This window comes from Anopheles funestus, chromosome 3RL (assembly GCF_943734845.2).
Source record: "Anopheles funestus chromosome 3RL, idAnoFuneDA-416_04, whole genome shotgun sequence".
Lineage (NCBI taxonomy): Eukaryota > Metazoa > Arthropoda > Insecta > Diptera > Culicidae > Anopheles > Anopheles funestus.
In genome coordinates, this window is record NC_064599.1 from 68,475,235 (window position 1) to 68,489,123 (window position 13,889).

Below are 13,889 nucleotides of genomic sequence, written 5' to 3' on the forward strand. Positions count from 1 at the left end.
AAGACGATTTTTTGAAGGAAAACATGCCCACAAATTATGTAAAAAATTATTTTATTGCGTTAGACGACATTAGTTAACAAATATTTTAAATTACTTCCTCAAATTTATTTTTTATAAAATCGTTAAGCAATCAAATTATAAAAAGAGGGAGAGAGACTTCAGTGACTATTTGTGTTGTTTATTATATTTATTTTTTTATTATATAACTGTATAATAAAATAAAAACATGTCCTTTCTAATATACTGGTTGTTGGGTTTTGTGGTAATTATTTTGAAATGTTTGTTGGAGAATTTCCCTGCATTTAGAAAACTAGTAAATTAGGAGCAAATATTTCAGTGATATTGAGCAATGTGCTATAAAAAAATTAAAAATAATTATAACAAATTATAACAAACAAAACTGTAAAATAAACCGAGGTAAACAGTAAACCAAGCGAGATACACCAGCGAACAAATAGTTAATATAATCACAAGTATTACTTTCACTGATTTTAGATCAGTAAAATATCCATCAAAGGCTTTCATCAATCAACACAATATACTCCTTTTTTCAAAGGAAAAGACCAGACCAGATACATGGACAATTTCCCATTTGAATCAATTTTTACAACTAGAGCCCTGCATGCTGAACAGCCACATTCGTTAGTCCAAAAGTTTTATTCACAAAAACCCCAATCTGTAATAATGCCGTGATTATAAGGACACATGAAAGGAAGTTTTTTTCTCTGTACCCCATCGGGAGATGGCGAAAAGAAGAAGTGTCTTCCAAAATCTAATGTTCAACGGCACAGCGACCGGGCATTACCCGGCAGTAACAAAATATGCAACATTTCATCACGTACTGGACACTCTAGGGAAATTGAATTCATCACCAACTTTGGCAACAACAATTGAACACATGATGATTGGCGATGATTCAAAAGAAAAGGGTACCGAAGAATACGCCTGGTTGTCGAAAAATGGCCGCTAGTAAACAAATAGAAAAAAAAAATGTTCTCTAAACTTCAAAACAAAGAAAAAGGAAAAAAAATCTGGGAAAATCCTAAGTTGGGCAAAAAGCTCTAACAGCCGAAAATCCCTGTTTCACAATCAGCCCCACCCGGGGTTTCGCTAATAAGCTTCAAATTCCCCCAATTTGGGCCCGGCACGTCCACAAGGCGCACGCACGGTACACTGGGACGTAGCAAATCGCTGATTTACAGCGAAAAATAACCGAATTCGTACATTTACAGATGGTTAAGATGGGGAATTGGCAATCGGTGAGCAAGAGCGAACAATGTAAGTGAGGAAAGAGAGAAAAAAGGAAGTAAGAATTCGTTCCTTTTTCGGGTGCAAATATCTTCGTCCCGGGCACGTCTCGAAACATATACACACACACACACACACACACACACACACACACACACACACACACATGTGGCGTGTTAGTATGCAGGAAAAGAATATTTTTCACCAATCGTTCTTGTTGTGATACAGAATAACGGAAGCAAGAACATGCCGTTTTCACCCCCATCGGGGTGGATGTAAAAGAAAAAAAAAGTAGGAAACGGATTGTTGGATGGATTTTGAAATAATGCCAACGAACGAAGCATCAAATCAACCATCCAAATCATGTACAGGCGTTCGTCTTCGTGTGAGTCGGTTTCGAGCACCATGAACCATCCAACGTTGGCCAACACGGTGCCGGCTGGTACCACCGATCGCTGGTGTTGATGATGCTGATGATGATGATGGTGCCTGGGAGCGTAAAGCATTCTAATGGAGCACCCCAGCGAGGAAAAAAAAACCCCGGAAGCAGTACGGTTGACAGGATTGTACTTTCGGAATGTACTCGCGTACCGCTCGGTCTCCAACTAACCTGTTTCTCTTCTCCAACAAGCAGAGAGAGAGAGAGGGAGAGCAAAAAAATCGACCGGAAACTGTAGCAAAATCCGACCCCAACACTACATCACTATGACCTGCTCACCCATCCCATCAGGCAAAGTGTGAAGGAGAAAAATTGAATATTTTGTGATCAAAATTTCAATTTCTCTTCACGTTCGACGAAAGTCGGCGCCTCGCATTGGAACGTACCCAGAGGTGGGTGAGTCGTTCCGGTAGCGTGTTGTGTTGCATCCGTTCCGGGTGGATCGACCAATGCCGCCAGATGGAAGGTTGGAAGGGGTTGGTCGATTGAAAGGAAACGCCAAATCACATGCCACCAACAACGGGTTTCCATGCGTCCCAATAGCCTGAAAGCGTTCCGCACCGTGTACCGTACCGGCTCCCGGCGGAGGTAGTTATAAGTGTATAAAGAGTTCACTCTCACTTCCGGCAACCTCGGTCGATCTTTGGCCCAGTGTGCAGTGTGCACTAAATCGAAAGGCGGCATATACGCGGGCTGGAACACAAAACAGTTACCGCATGTCGAAAGCGTTCCATGAACGATATTTCGTGCGCTGTAAAGGAAGAGTTGCACACAAAACGCAGACAAAAAAAAGTTCGGGATGCTCGAACAGTGTGAAATATGATGTAGGTTTTACTCGATAGTTTTCTGATTTTTTTTCTTATTCTAGTTCCTTCATCTTATCCTGCTCTCTATGCAACGAATAATTCACAACGCAGTTGATACGGGTCGCTTCATGTGTTGGTAGAAAAAAAAAACATAAAAATCCGTCGCACAACGAAATGTGTTTGGTAAAATAATAAAAGATCTGTAAACAGTACATAAAGTTTGGTTGTTAAGCATAGAATAACAGTTTAGCTTATTTTCGTAAAGAAACTCTCTTGTTTGTTTACTTATTTATTCACTGTTTCGTATATTTAGTGTTTAAACGATTTGTTTATAAATTGATTTACATATTTATCTTTTTATTTAATCTATTGTTCATATTATATTTTTTCTATCTTTGATTATTTATTTTTATTTATTTTTATTCTTTATCTTTGAATTACTTTTTATTTTATGTTTTATATTTTTATTTGAATAAACAACATCAATGGCTGACTTCGGATGATTTCATTTTTTTTTTTTTTGCTCCGCTAGAACGGCCTGGCCGTATTAAGAGATCTCATAATCACAATGTTGCTTAAATTCATGAATTGATTTCTTCTGAATTGAAGTATTTCAGCCAAACATTTCATAACATTTTTCTCTTATTTTTTTAAGACATGTATTTGCAAATCATATTTTACAACTATCGTCCATACGTATATCGTTAAGTATAAATGGATATAAAAAGAATCAAAAAGCGAAAGCAAAACAAGAGTAGAAAATTTGTTAAGCTTCTATTCATAAAATTGAATGATAAAATTCTAAAAAATCTAAAAATTTTAGATAAAATGGGTATTGATTTATTAAACTTTTCTACTACAAAAAACTAGATAATCAAAAACTGCGTAATATTCTGCATCGCATGCATTTATTTTTAATCTTATTCCATAAACTTTTTAAACTTCTATTCAAGAAGAAACTCCAAACTTAGCATCTCTACAACTTCCGATGCATTTTTGAGTTTTATTTCTGAGTTTCTGAGTACAGTTTTTAGAAAAATAAATACCCTATCTATGCAGCTCTTCTATAAAATCGACAATAAAACAAGATAGCATTTAAATACGATTTCGAAATTGCATACCAATAATTCCGGATAATCTTGCTAGAAGCTTTGGAATTTTTGGAATTTAAGATTCATTTTTCATTGAAAAATAGAAATAATTTCTAGCGAAAAAAAATCTGCAAGCTAAACTCATGCATGTTGAATAATCTTTTATTTCATCCTGTAACACGCTAAATTCCATTGCCGTACTTGAACACATACTCAAAATTTTCCGGAATCTGACAATAACATGTTAATATTAGCATTCCTAGAAGCAACATAGAAATCACATTTAAACAACGACACGACACGATAGCCCGATCATGGCTGGAAAAAGGAACGCTGCAAATGTAAGCATCACCGTGTCGGTATAATCACAATCAGCTATAAAAACTAAATGCACACTCATGGGTACGTTATGAATTTTTGAGAGATTTTTCCACCCTGACAGCTGGATAAATTCGATTCGACATGATATGGCACTCACAGCATGTAAATGCAGATGTCATAAGCCAATTAAATGTGTTTTTCAAAACCAACCGTGTGTTTATACGTACCGATCTGAATGCAGCGCTTCGTGCTGATACCGTACAACGATGTCGGGCAGCTGCGTGCGGTAAATATTCATACCGGTGCGGGCTAGTAGAGCAAACGGATCGGTCGGGCTTTCCCACACACGACAACCATACGCCGGTATCATATTACGCTCTGATGTGTTTTTTTTTTACTCTCTATTCGTTTTTCTTCAGCGTTCCTTTCTTTGTGACAAACTGCTTCAGTTACACTCGCTTTCCCTCCGATTGACCCCACGGTTGTCGGAGGTCTCCGGAATATAAAGACGACGGCATGCTGCCACAAGGAACGACTATCTTAAGTCTCCGTGCAATCGCATCGAATGGAAAGAACACATTCAGAAGCAGGCAGCAAGAAAGAAAAAAATGGAAAGAATATCATCTAAAGGTACGGATTGCCGGATTTTGCAGAATGCACTCTTGCAGACGGGTAACCGAAATTGCATATCGCTGTACGATCGCCCATGAAGCGAGGGGCCAAATATTTACGCTAGCACTTATGCCCGTAACATGGAAAATAGATTTGCGGCTTTTCGATTGAAAACGAGTGAAGCGATATTCGAGCGCATCCTTTTCCTCATTTTATTGACGGCGAAATCTATACGGTTCGAATCAACGTGTCGTCTGGAAGTAGGGACCATATTGTAAAATATTCTAAGTGCACTGCAGAAGGAAGGAATTCTCGTTTTCGTGTTAGTTATGTGTAAGATAAATCATATCGAAAAGTATCAGCTTAATCAAATTTTCAAGTATGTTATGGAAATATAAGAAGTATATTTGGGAAAACTTGCAATAAAAAGTTAATATACAGGTAGTCCAAAAAATATCCACCTCTTTTACGCGGATTCAGATATACCATTTCGTTTATATTTGACAGTTAGAGAATTCAATCTCTTTTTAGCCCGTAAAGTTTTCACGTTTTTAAACGATTTTTGCAAAGAAAGTTTTCACATTTATTTTTACTTTTAAAATCAGTGATCTGATGAATTTAAAAATTCACGTATCTACGAATTTACATTTAATAGGTATCATGCATCTTGAACGACTCCCTGTACTTACAATTAATTTGCCATAATTCAAGTATAATTGATGCATAATTGAGTTTATAGTATCTACTTAACGCGTTGTCGGTTACCTTTTTATAGCTGTACTATAAAACCAATTATTTTCTTATATCATCTCAGTTAAAAAAGGCCAAGATTAATAATCTGTAAATAAAATCGTATTTTTAAAATTATTTTAAAAGAAATCTAGCAGCTACTCATTAAACTTAAATAGCTTCATGTGACGTATCTCTCTAAAAACAGCACAAACGTTAAGTCACACAACGGAATGTACATCAACACTTGATTGCTGTTTACAGACAGGGACGCTGCCATGTTTCTTGATGAAAACTTTATCTACTGCGGTGAGATGAACGCGAAGGTGCATCAAATGTCTCGCAAACTTCATCGATCGTAATGAGCGGACGACTTTAATTGGTGCGATAACGAGACACTGGCACACAAAGATTGACACTTTCAAATTGGCCCGGTTTTAGGTTTGCACGGCGATACCCAACCGTACCTGCCCGTAACCGCACGGTGTCTCACCTTCGCTGACAGCGCCCCCTACCGTTGGATGGATGGTTGGAGGGGTCAAAAGTTTACCTTCAACAGCCCTGTCGGTTTGTGTTGCAGCGGGATGTTCCGCCCGGATGAATCATTGAACACGTCAGCAAACCTGCCACACACCTGTGTGCACCGTTCCGATCCACAAGCAAGACACGCTGGCGCCGAAGGATTGAAAGTTTCAGGAAAATTTTAAGTGACAGTTTGAAGAGGGGAGAAATATTAGTCCCGTGATGATTTAGCACACCGCACACCGGGTACGCCGATAACTTTCGCACCGATACGGCGCGCCTGGAAAGGGGAATCTTCGAGGCGAACACCTCCCTGGTTGAAGGATGCCAGCGCGCCTTGCTGGCTGGTGAAACTTCGTCCCTTAACAAAGTTTAGTCCCCAGAAGAAGAAAAAAACCTTCTACTAAAGAAAAGCCGTTGTATCGTGTGCCGTATGGTTTATCTCTTTGCCAACTGTGCAACTTTACGGCTCACCGAAATACTGGTAGCCTTCCGCCGAAGGATAAGCGCACCCATATCCGGTCGAAGTTGACCTATTATTATTGGCTTTGCTGAGGTTTCTTCCGTTGGTACGAGCGCCACAGTTTTGCACGGCCATTCGCTTGTGCTTGCTTTATTGCGCTTCAACGCCAAATTTAATTGAAACGAGATGATTAACACCTTCGGAAAAAGGGACAGCTTCCGAACGGGCCGTTTTGACCTTTGCTTTCTCTTTCTGTTTATTTTCATTCTTACGTTCGTGCAAAGCGGGTTAAAGGTTAATTTTTTTCAGATTAAAATACCCTGTTTTGTACACATTATCGCACTTATTTTTTGTTACTTGGGTATTATTGTCGGTAGCTTGAGTTTTTTGTATTTTTGGCTTTTGTTTCGCTTCTTCAGGTTTCGCATTTTTTGCTATAATTTTTTTTAGTACAAGATATGATTGGACCTGAAAGCAGTTGTTGCTCACCAAGATGAGGTTTTAACAATTGTAATTTCACAGCATGCATTGCATATACACACGAGCACCAAAACAACCAACCAAGTAACCAACTCGTACCGTTTGGCAAACGGTAGTTCACTTCCGCCCGAACTCTGGAGGAAGACATCCCGTAAAACGTAAGTGTACCGACGCCTCATAATGGTCTATGATGCACTGCTCATGTGGGAAATAAAATAAGATAATATCCTGACAGCAAATTAGGTTGATTCTGTTTGTCGGTTTCGGTCGGTTCGGCGCGTTCCCAAACCTGTCCCAAGAGTGCCGTGCCCGATACGGCTCACCTGTTGGGTTGTGGCGCCTACACACCGTACAACAGCCAAGTAGGTGATGGCAGGACGGTGAGAAACCGACCAACCGACCGAAACTACCGTGTCGACATCAGGAACAAGGAGTTCTGGAAAACCGTTTCAAGAGACCCCCAGAGCGGTCCTAGAAATGATAACGATTCAAGTATGGCGCTTTTGCTGTGTAAGTCAGTGTTGTTCCCAAGGAACACATTACCTCCCCAGAGCAGTTTCTAGCCACAACAACCTTGTCCTACTGGTGCCGGTAAGCTTTGCGTTACTTTCCACGCCAACGGAACCACAAAATTGAGACTGTCATGCCTCTCGTCATGGTTGTTTATTTTTCTCAAACTTTTCCTTCACCAATCGCCATACTAGGGGCGCCAGGTGTGAGTTATCTTGCCGCTTGAATATTTTACCCCGCTTTTATATTGGATATGGTTGGTACTTTGCTATCGTTAAACCACCGACTAGACACAGTCCTAATGGAGCCACTATTTATCTACCGGTAGTCACCACTAACTAATGATCTTCCCGCTACACACGGCAAACGGTTACGAAGAACGAACGAAGTGAGTTGTGTGGGACTTATATTTTTCTTCTTAACTGCAACCACAGTACAGCAATACACCAGACCTGGCGATGACGTGCAGTGAGGTGAATCCCCGCCGGTGGTGGTTATCTATGCAGTTTGCCATCGGTGTAATTCACCGGGTTCAATCCGACACTCGGCTCACATTAACATTTGCTTTCCGCATCGCAGCAATAGGGCAGGATGAAATTAAGCTCGCTAATGCCAGTGTTTGAGCGTAAAATTTGCCCTTGTTTTGCGTACCAACGGACGAACCTGCATGTACTACTGCTGGCGATAGCCAGGAAGTAATCTTTTCGTCCGCTCCCTCGAGGGTGGTCCCGCAGGTGATTAATATTTATTGGTGGATGGTGTGAAACGCTTTTAATTGGTTTCGGCGAAAAGGTTTCTGTGAGAAAATTTGAACATTATTCCTAGCAGCAAGCAGTAATGTTCGTGTATAAATGGGAAGATTTTGCTTCACGTTTAGGAACATATGGTACAATTTTAATAGAGCACATGCCACAGTCAAATTCTACAATACAATTGCACAATGTCGTATCAGGGAATGGAAACCCCTAAAAGTATGCAATCATTACGAAATATTAAAAGTTATTATATATTTTCAGATGCAATACGACATTAATAGTATAATCCATTTTATAAAATAATTTATAAAAATAAGTTAACTGTTGTGATAAAGAACCTCCAGAGTAATCATTTCCAGCAATCAGTGTGTAAAACGAATGAAGCGGATGTAATATCAAATTTATATCATTTAAACGGTGTCAGTTCATTAATTTCATGCTATATCATTATACATTATGGCATGGTCTAGAAGGATCTTAGAAATAAAGTCCATTCTGCTGTCCATTTACTGTACATTGTAATTTTTTTATGTTTTCACGTTAATATAAGCTGTATTTAAAAATAACGTTAAATTTGCTATAAAATTTTAACGTATTGCTAAATTTATGTTTTTTATGGTTTGACACTAATTATTGACGCAATTTATACGCTATAAAAATATTGACAAATAACGCATATCAGATTAAAATTAATTATTTATTTTATTTTGGAATTACTGAATTAGTTAAATTAAAAGCTTCATAAATTTTAGGTTTTAAAAATTTTAAATCATTTACTGAAACCAAATGGAGTTGAAAATTATTTCAACTTAATTCAATCTCATCTCATAGTACATAGTATACTGATCTAAATTTTCGAAACTGGTCTAAAAGTTTGTACTGATGATAAATTATGGTTTATGCGTTAGCTGGCGCCGGATCAACACGACACGACCGGATATCAAATCATATCCGGACCATCCCCCCGTAACAAAGACTGACTATCCGACTAATGTGTAAAAATAAATTTTGATATGAGTTGGCTCTCAAAAACTAAATAAATAAATAAACTATATTTTAAATCAATAAATATAGTTAGTATTTTATTACAAAAATACACTTAACCGGTTTTTATACACACAAAAGTGGTTATTTATAGCTAAATTGAAATTATAGCAACAATATCTTATTCCAGTGCTGGTGCATTGGATTAGTTTTATATTCCAACTAAAATTGAAATGCACTAAAAATATACAAAAAACATTTTTTTAGTAACAAGTAGAATCAATCGTTAACTTTCCTGCCTGTCATTCCTTCCCTTAGAATACTTTCCACGCTTTCTACAGCACCCAGCTACACTGTTTGTGGTGCAGTTTCGAAACAATCTGTTTCCCCATCGTCATCACCGTACTCGGTCACATATGGTGCAAACCACAGGGAGTAAGCTTAAACGTTTCAACTTACTTCACATGCAAAAGTGTGCGAGCAAGGAAGGATGAAAATGTAAATATATTTAACCAACACTTTCTAAGCTGACGCGTGGCTTCCTTAACAGCAGTCGGGGAAAAACTATGCTACCATTACGCGGAACCACTAACGGTTGCATTGCCGAAGGAACGGGAAAGCCATGCTCTGCCAACAAAACGTGCGTTCCTCTTATCAGCGCGTGCACCGTGCCTGTAGCCGAACCGCAGGTGTAACGTTTTTGTCAAGTTTACTGCAAATTGAGATATCGCCATTCGAGGCCAAGTAAGCTTTTGGGGGGCGAGACATAACACGCTACCTACCACGAACGCGGTTCTGCGCGACGCGTTTTGTACACTTGAAATGTTTTGGCGTAGAAGTTTTGCAACAGCAGAAAGAAAAAAAAAACGTTGAAAAAGGGCTGCGTACGCGTTGCGACACTTTGTCAGCGAAAGTAATTTGTGCGTTGTAATTGCTTTGATATTTTGTCGTGGAGTTGATTTCTTTGCCACTGCCCCACGGGGTTGCCGGGAGTCGGTTTAAGGTTTTTCAGCGTAAGCTTTATTTATACTTCCCACGAGAGGTGCACCACCCTCTTCCATTGCGCGGACTAACAACCTCAAGTCTTCGCCAAACCTTTCCTTTTCGTCAGCTTCATCATCTTTTTTTACTCTCTCTCTCTCTCTCTCGTCTCCCTGTTTGGCTTTGATCCATCGCATTTCGGCGTTAAATCCCATTAGCTTGAGGGCCGCAAGCTCGTGGTGGATCTAATTTATAAAGGAACACAAAGGCCTGCTTCCGATTGGTACATGCACGGCTCTTGCACACGATTCACGCCAACAGAGCCTTTTAGTCCGGAAGCAGAAACACTCATGCTTGGCGACGAACGGAACTCACTGCCAACGAATAGACCTCCCCCTCGATAGGAACCCCTTCCGGGCAGGGATGTGTGTGTGGTTCACGCACGATACGCTACGTGGAAATAATCATTACGGTCGAGCGAGAGGTTCGCACGCGCCCCGAAAGGAAAAGTCAACTCGTTCACTAATTGCGTAGGCCTCCAGCACAAACTCTCGCACTCTGCCCAAAAAACCGGGGAAAAGTTTTGGGGACCGTGCCCTTTGTGTGCCGTTTGCGTGCGAAGTTTGCTTTCGACGAAAATTTTGTGCTCCGTGTGTTTTTCACTAAACAATTAGAAGAGTTATGATCCGCGAAGATGCAAACACGGTAAACCACGGTCTGGTGATTGTTTCGCGCGATACAATGGTTGGGAGCTGCGTATTTGGGAGACAAAGGCATGTTACACTGTGGAGTATGAAATGATGAACATAATCTAATATTATTTCTGCCTGTAGCTATTTACGCTGTGCTCCTTTCTCTGTGCACGGATTTTTGATTTTTTTTTGATAGCGATTGCACGTTGGTGGTGACAGTTGAAAATCTGTACCGTAATTTAATTGATGTTTAATATAAATATGCGTACTTAGCCTTAAAGATAAAAAAAACCTTGCAAAATTAGGTAATTTCTACAAATTACCTATCGGAGAACATACAGTGTGTAACACAATTATGAGACAACTTGTTTAAAAAAAAATAGAATAAATACTCGGTGAATTAATTGAAAGTGATCTATTACGAAGTTTTAAAGGATAAAAAATACTTTTTTTGTCAGTCACATTTTATAATAGCTATGAAAAAAAATCCATCTAGTTTTTTGGAGTTTAACTGAGGTTTCAAGTGATTTTATGTAGGTACCTACATGTTTGAGTCATTTTTGTTTTAGATTCAGTACATCTCTTGCAAATGTTTTGAGTATGAAATCACTGATCTCTATACAAGTAATCCTCGAGATACACTATTATAGCGGACCACGGAGATTCCCACAATTTCTTTTCAAATTGACAGTTGCAGATTCAACTTTTTCTCTGTTTTCTCTTTTTTTCCCTCTTTATTTGATTTTTTTCGATTTTTTAAAGGAAAACATTAGCATAAAACATTAAAATTGTAAATAATAAATAATAAGTATAATAATAATAAATAGTGAGCCTAAAATGGCTGGCGTGACCTTAGAAATCGTTAAAAGCCAACAAGAGAGAGAAACCTAAAATGGCCTTAGAGGTTTTTAAGCCAGGAAGAGAGATAATATCACTGACTGTAACTTAATTCTTAAATCAAATTATTACATGAATAGACGTACAAAAAATATTTTTGTAGTTAAAATTAAGTTATCTGTCAGGGGCAGCTATTCGCAAGCTGCAAAAGAAATGTTACGGTAACCGTTAAAAATGCAATATCCGATAGACCTAATTTTCATCTTCAATTATCGTCCTACTGTATCGATTCAATATTTTATTTTAATCGAAAAAAAAACAATTCATCGTTTACTTATGTTACGCACTGTAAACATGAATTTTTTACACTGCGAACAACATTCCAATCATTACTAATTGCAACCAATTGGTCAGCATGTTTTAAGAAAAGTTTGTACCATACGCCTTTCCATCGAATACACCTCAACAGTTTCGTATTCATAATGCAATCATGCCTAATCTACTGACAAATTATACTGATTAATTATTGCACTTGAAAGCATTACCTCTTACGCTGCACTCCCTTTCCCTTTGGATAGAAACAATTCTAGTCCCAACCCCATCACAATTATCTAAATAATTTTCAATTCGTTATCGCTTCATGTCGATGTAACGGTGTATGAATTATTCAAATGAAGTCGCTCGAATTTTGGCCACAAACCGCTGGACCAGTGTCTTGCCAGCGGTATGATGCGTTCTCTCACACCAGTGCCGACAATTTGATTTATAATGAAACTTGTACCCACGGTTACGTGGCAAACCATATGCAACTGTGCTGCGTTGCAGATGCAACCATTTATTCAATTTTATTTCCTTTTCCTAAACCACCTTTCAAACGGAACGGCTACCACTTCATTATCCTTTCTGCTTTTGAACGTCAAGAACCAAACAGCAGCAAAACAACAAACAAAAAAAGCACCACAAACACATAAAACAATGTGCACAGCAGTTGATTAAAAATTGATGTCGCTTGCCTTAATTACCGCTAAGCAGACTTTATTAAAGCATGGACTCACTTCGTTCCCGTTCGGGTGCTGCCCTGTTTACACGTTCGGGCACCCGTCGTGTGGCAGTATGTCGGGACGACCGATTACAAAATGGTGCATGGGTCTACGGTGGCCATCTTTGCCGTGCCACCCGACCACTACATTAGCGTTTGCACCTGTGCAACTTCACGATGCTGTGGATAATCAACCGAACCGAACCAGTCGCTTCTTCCGTCCTATCGGCGGGCTGCAAACGCTGCAACACACAACTCTGCAATGTGTCTGCAATTGGTAGTGGTGTAGTTGTACTTAAGCATACATTATGCATAATGCAACTTGCCTCATTTTCTTTTTTTCTTTTTTTTTATTTTTTGCTTCGTCTCATTTTCCCGATTGCTTGCGCGATTACACCACTCAACTTACCAGCGAGTGGGTTTTTTTTTTGCTGAACGAGGATTTTATTTATTTTCTCGTAAAAGAACAACATCCAAACCCCTTCACACTGAAGAATCTTTCGTCCGCAACACGGCCAACCACGGTTGCTGTGTTTGTAAGGCTTAAAAAGGAAGGCGCCTTGCCTCGACGGGTAACATTAATGCAGTGCCATTTGTCGAACGAATAAGTTATGCTACTGTTTCAACTGATAAACCCACTAAGTGCTGAGTAAATCAGGCAACACTAAGGGGGGGGGGGAGTTTGTATTCCACCATCCACATCCCTTCCAGGGCGGGTTGCTTTCACCGCGCTTACCATCAGCAAAACCGATTGGAGCTAAAACGATTATTAATCAATCATTTTATCGCTGCCGAAGCGAACACGAACGATGAAAAGCTTCAAACAAACCTAATACGGCTTCAAGGCTGTGGGATATAAATCAATTACCACCAAAAATTCGGCTGCCAAATAAATCGTCCAAGCTTTAGCCCCAGCGGGTGGTCTTAAAACCTTTACGGTTTGGGTTTTTTTTTGGGCGAGCCCTTCTGAAATAAGCCAACAATTTATGTTCCACGCCTAGCCGTTAAACAATTCTCACTTCATCTGCAAACGAATAACGAACTCGAGTGAACTAGTGAACGCGAGCGAAATGTAGAGAAAATCCGAACAAAACCTTTATTAGTGCAATGGAAAATATAATGCTAAACGTTCGTGGCATTGGTGGCATGGAGAAGCCAACCATTCGATGTAGAAAAAAATCACACAACCACACACTCTGGTTGTGCGAAAAACATGCTGAGCAACTCTTCAAACTTCAACACTCCTGAAAGCCTAACGCGAACGCCGGCGAAAGTTGAGATGGGAATCCTTCGAAGCGAGAAACACCGTTTATTCCGTTTGCTCGCTTTTTACATCGCTTTGAAGAGTTGTTTCTACTGTGTTATGGAAATTCTACGCAA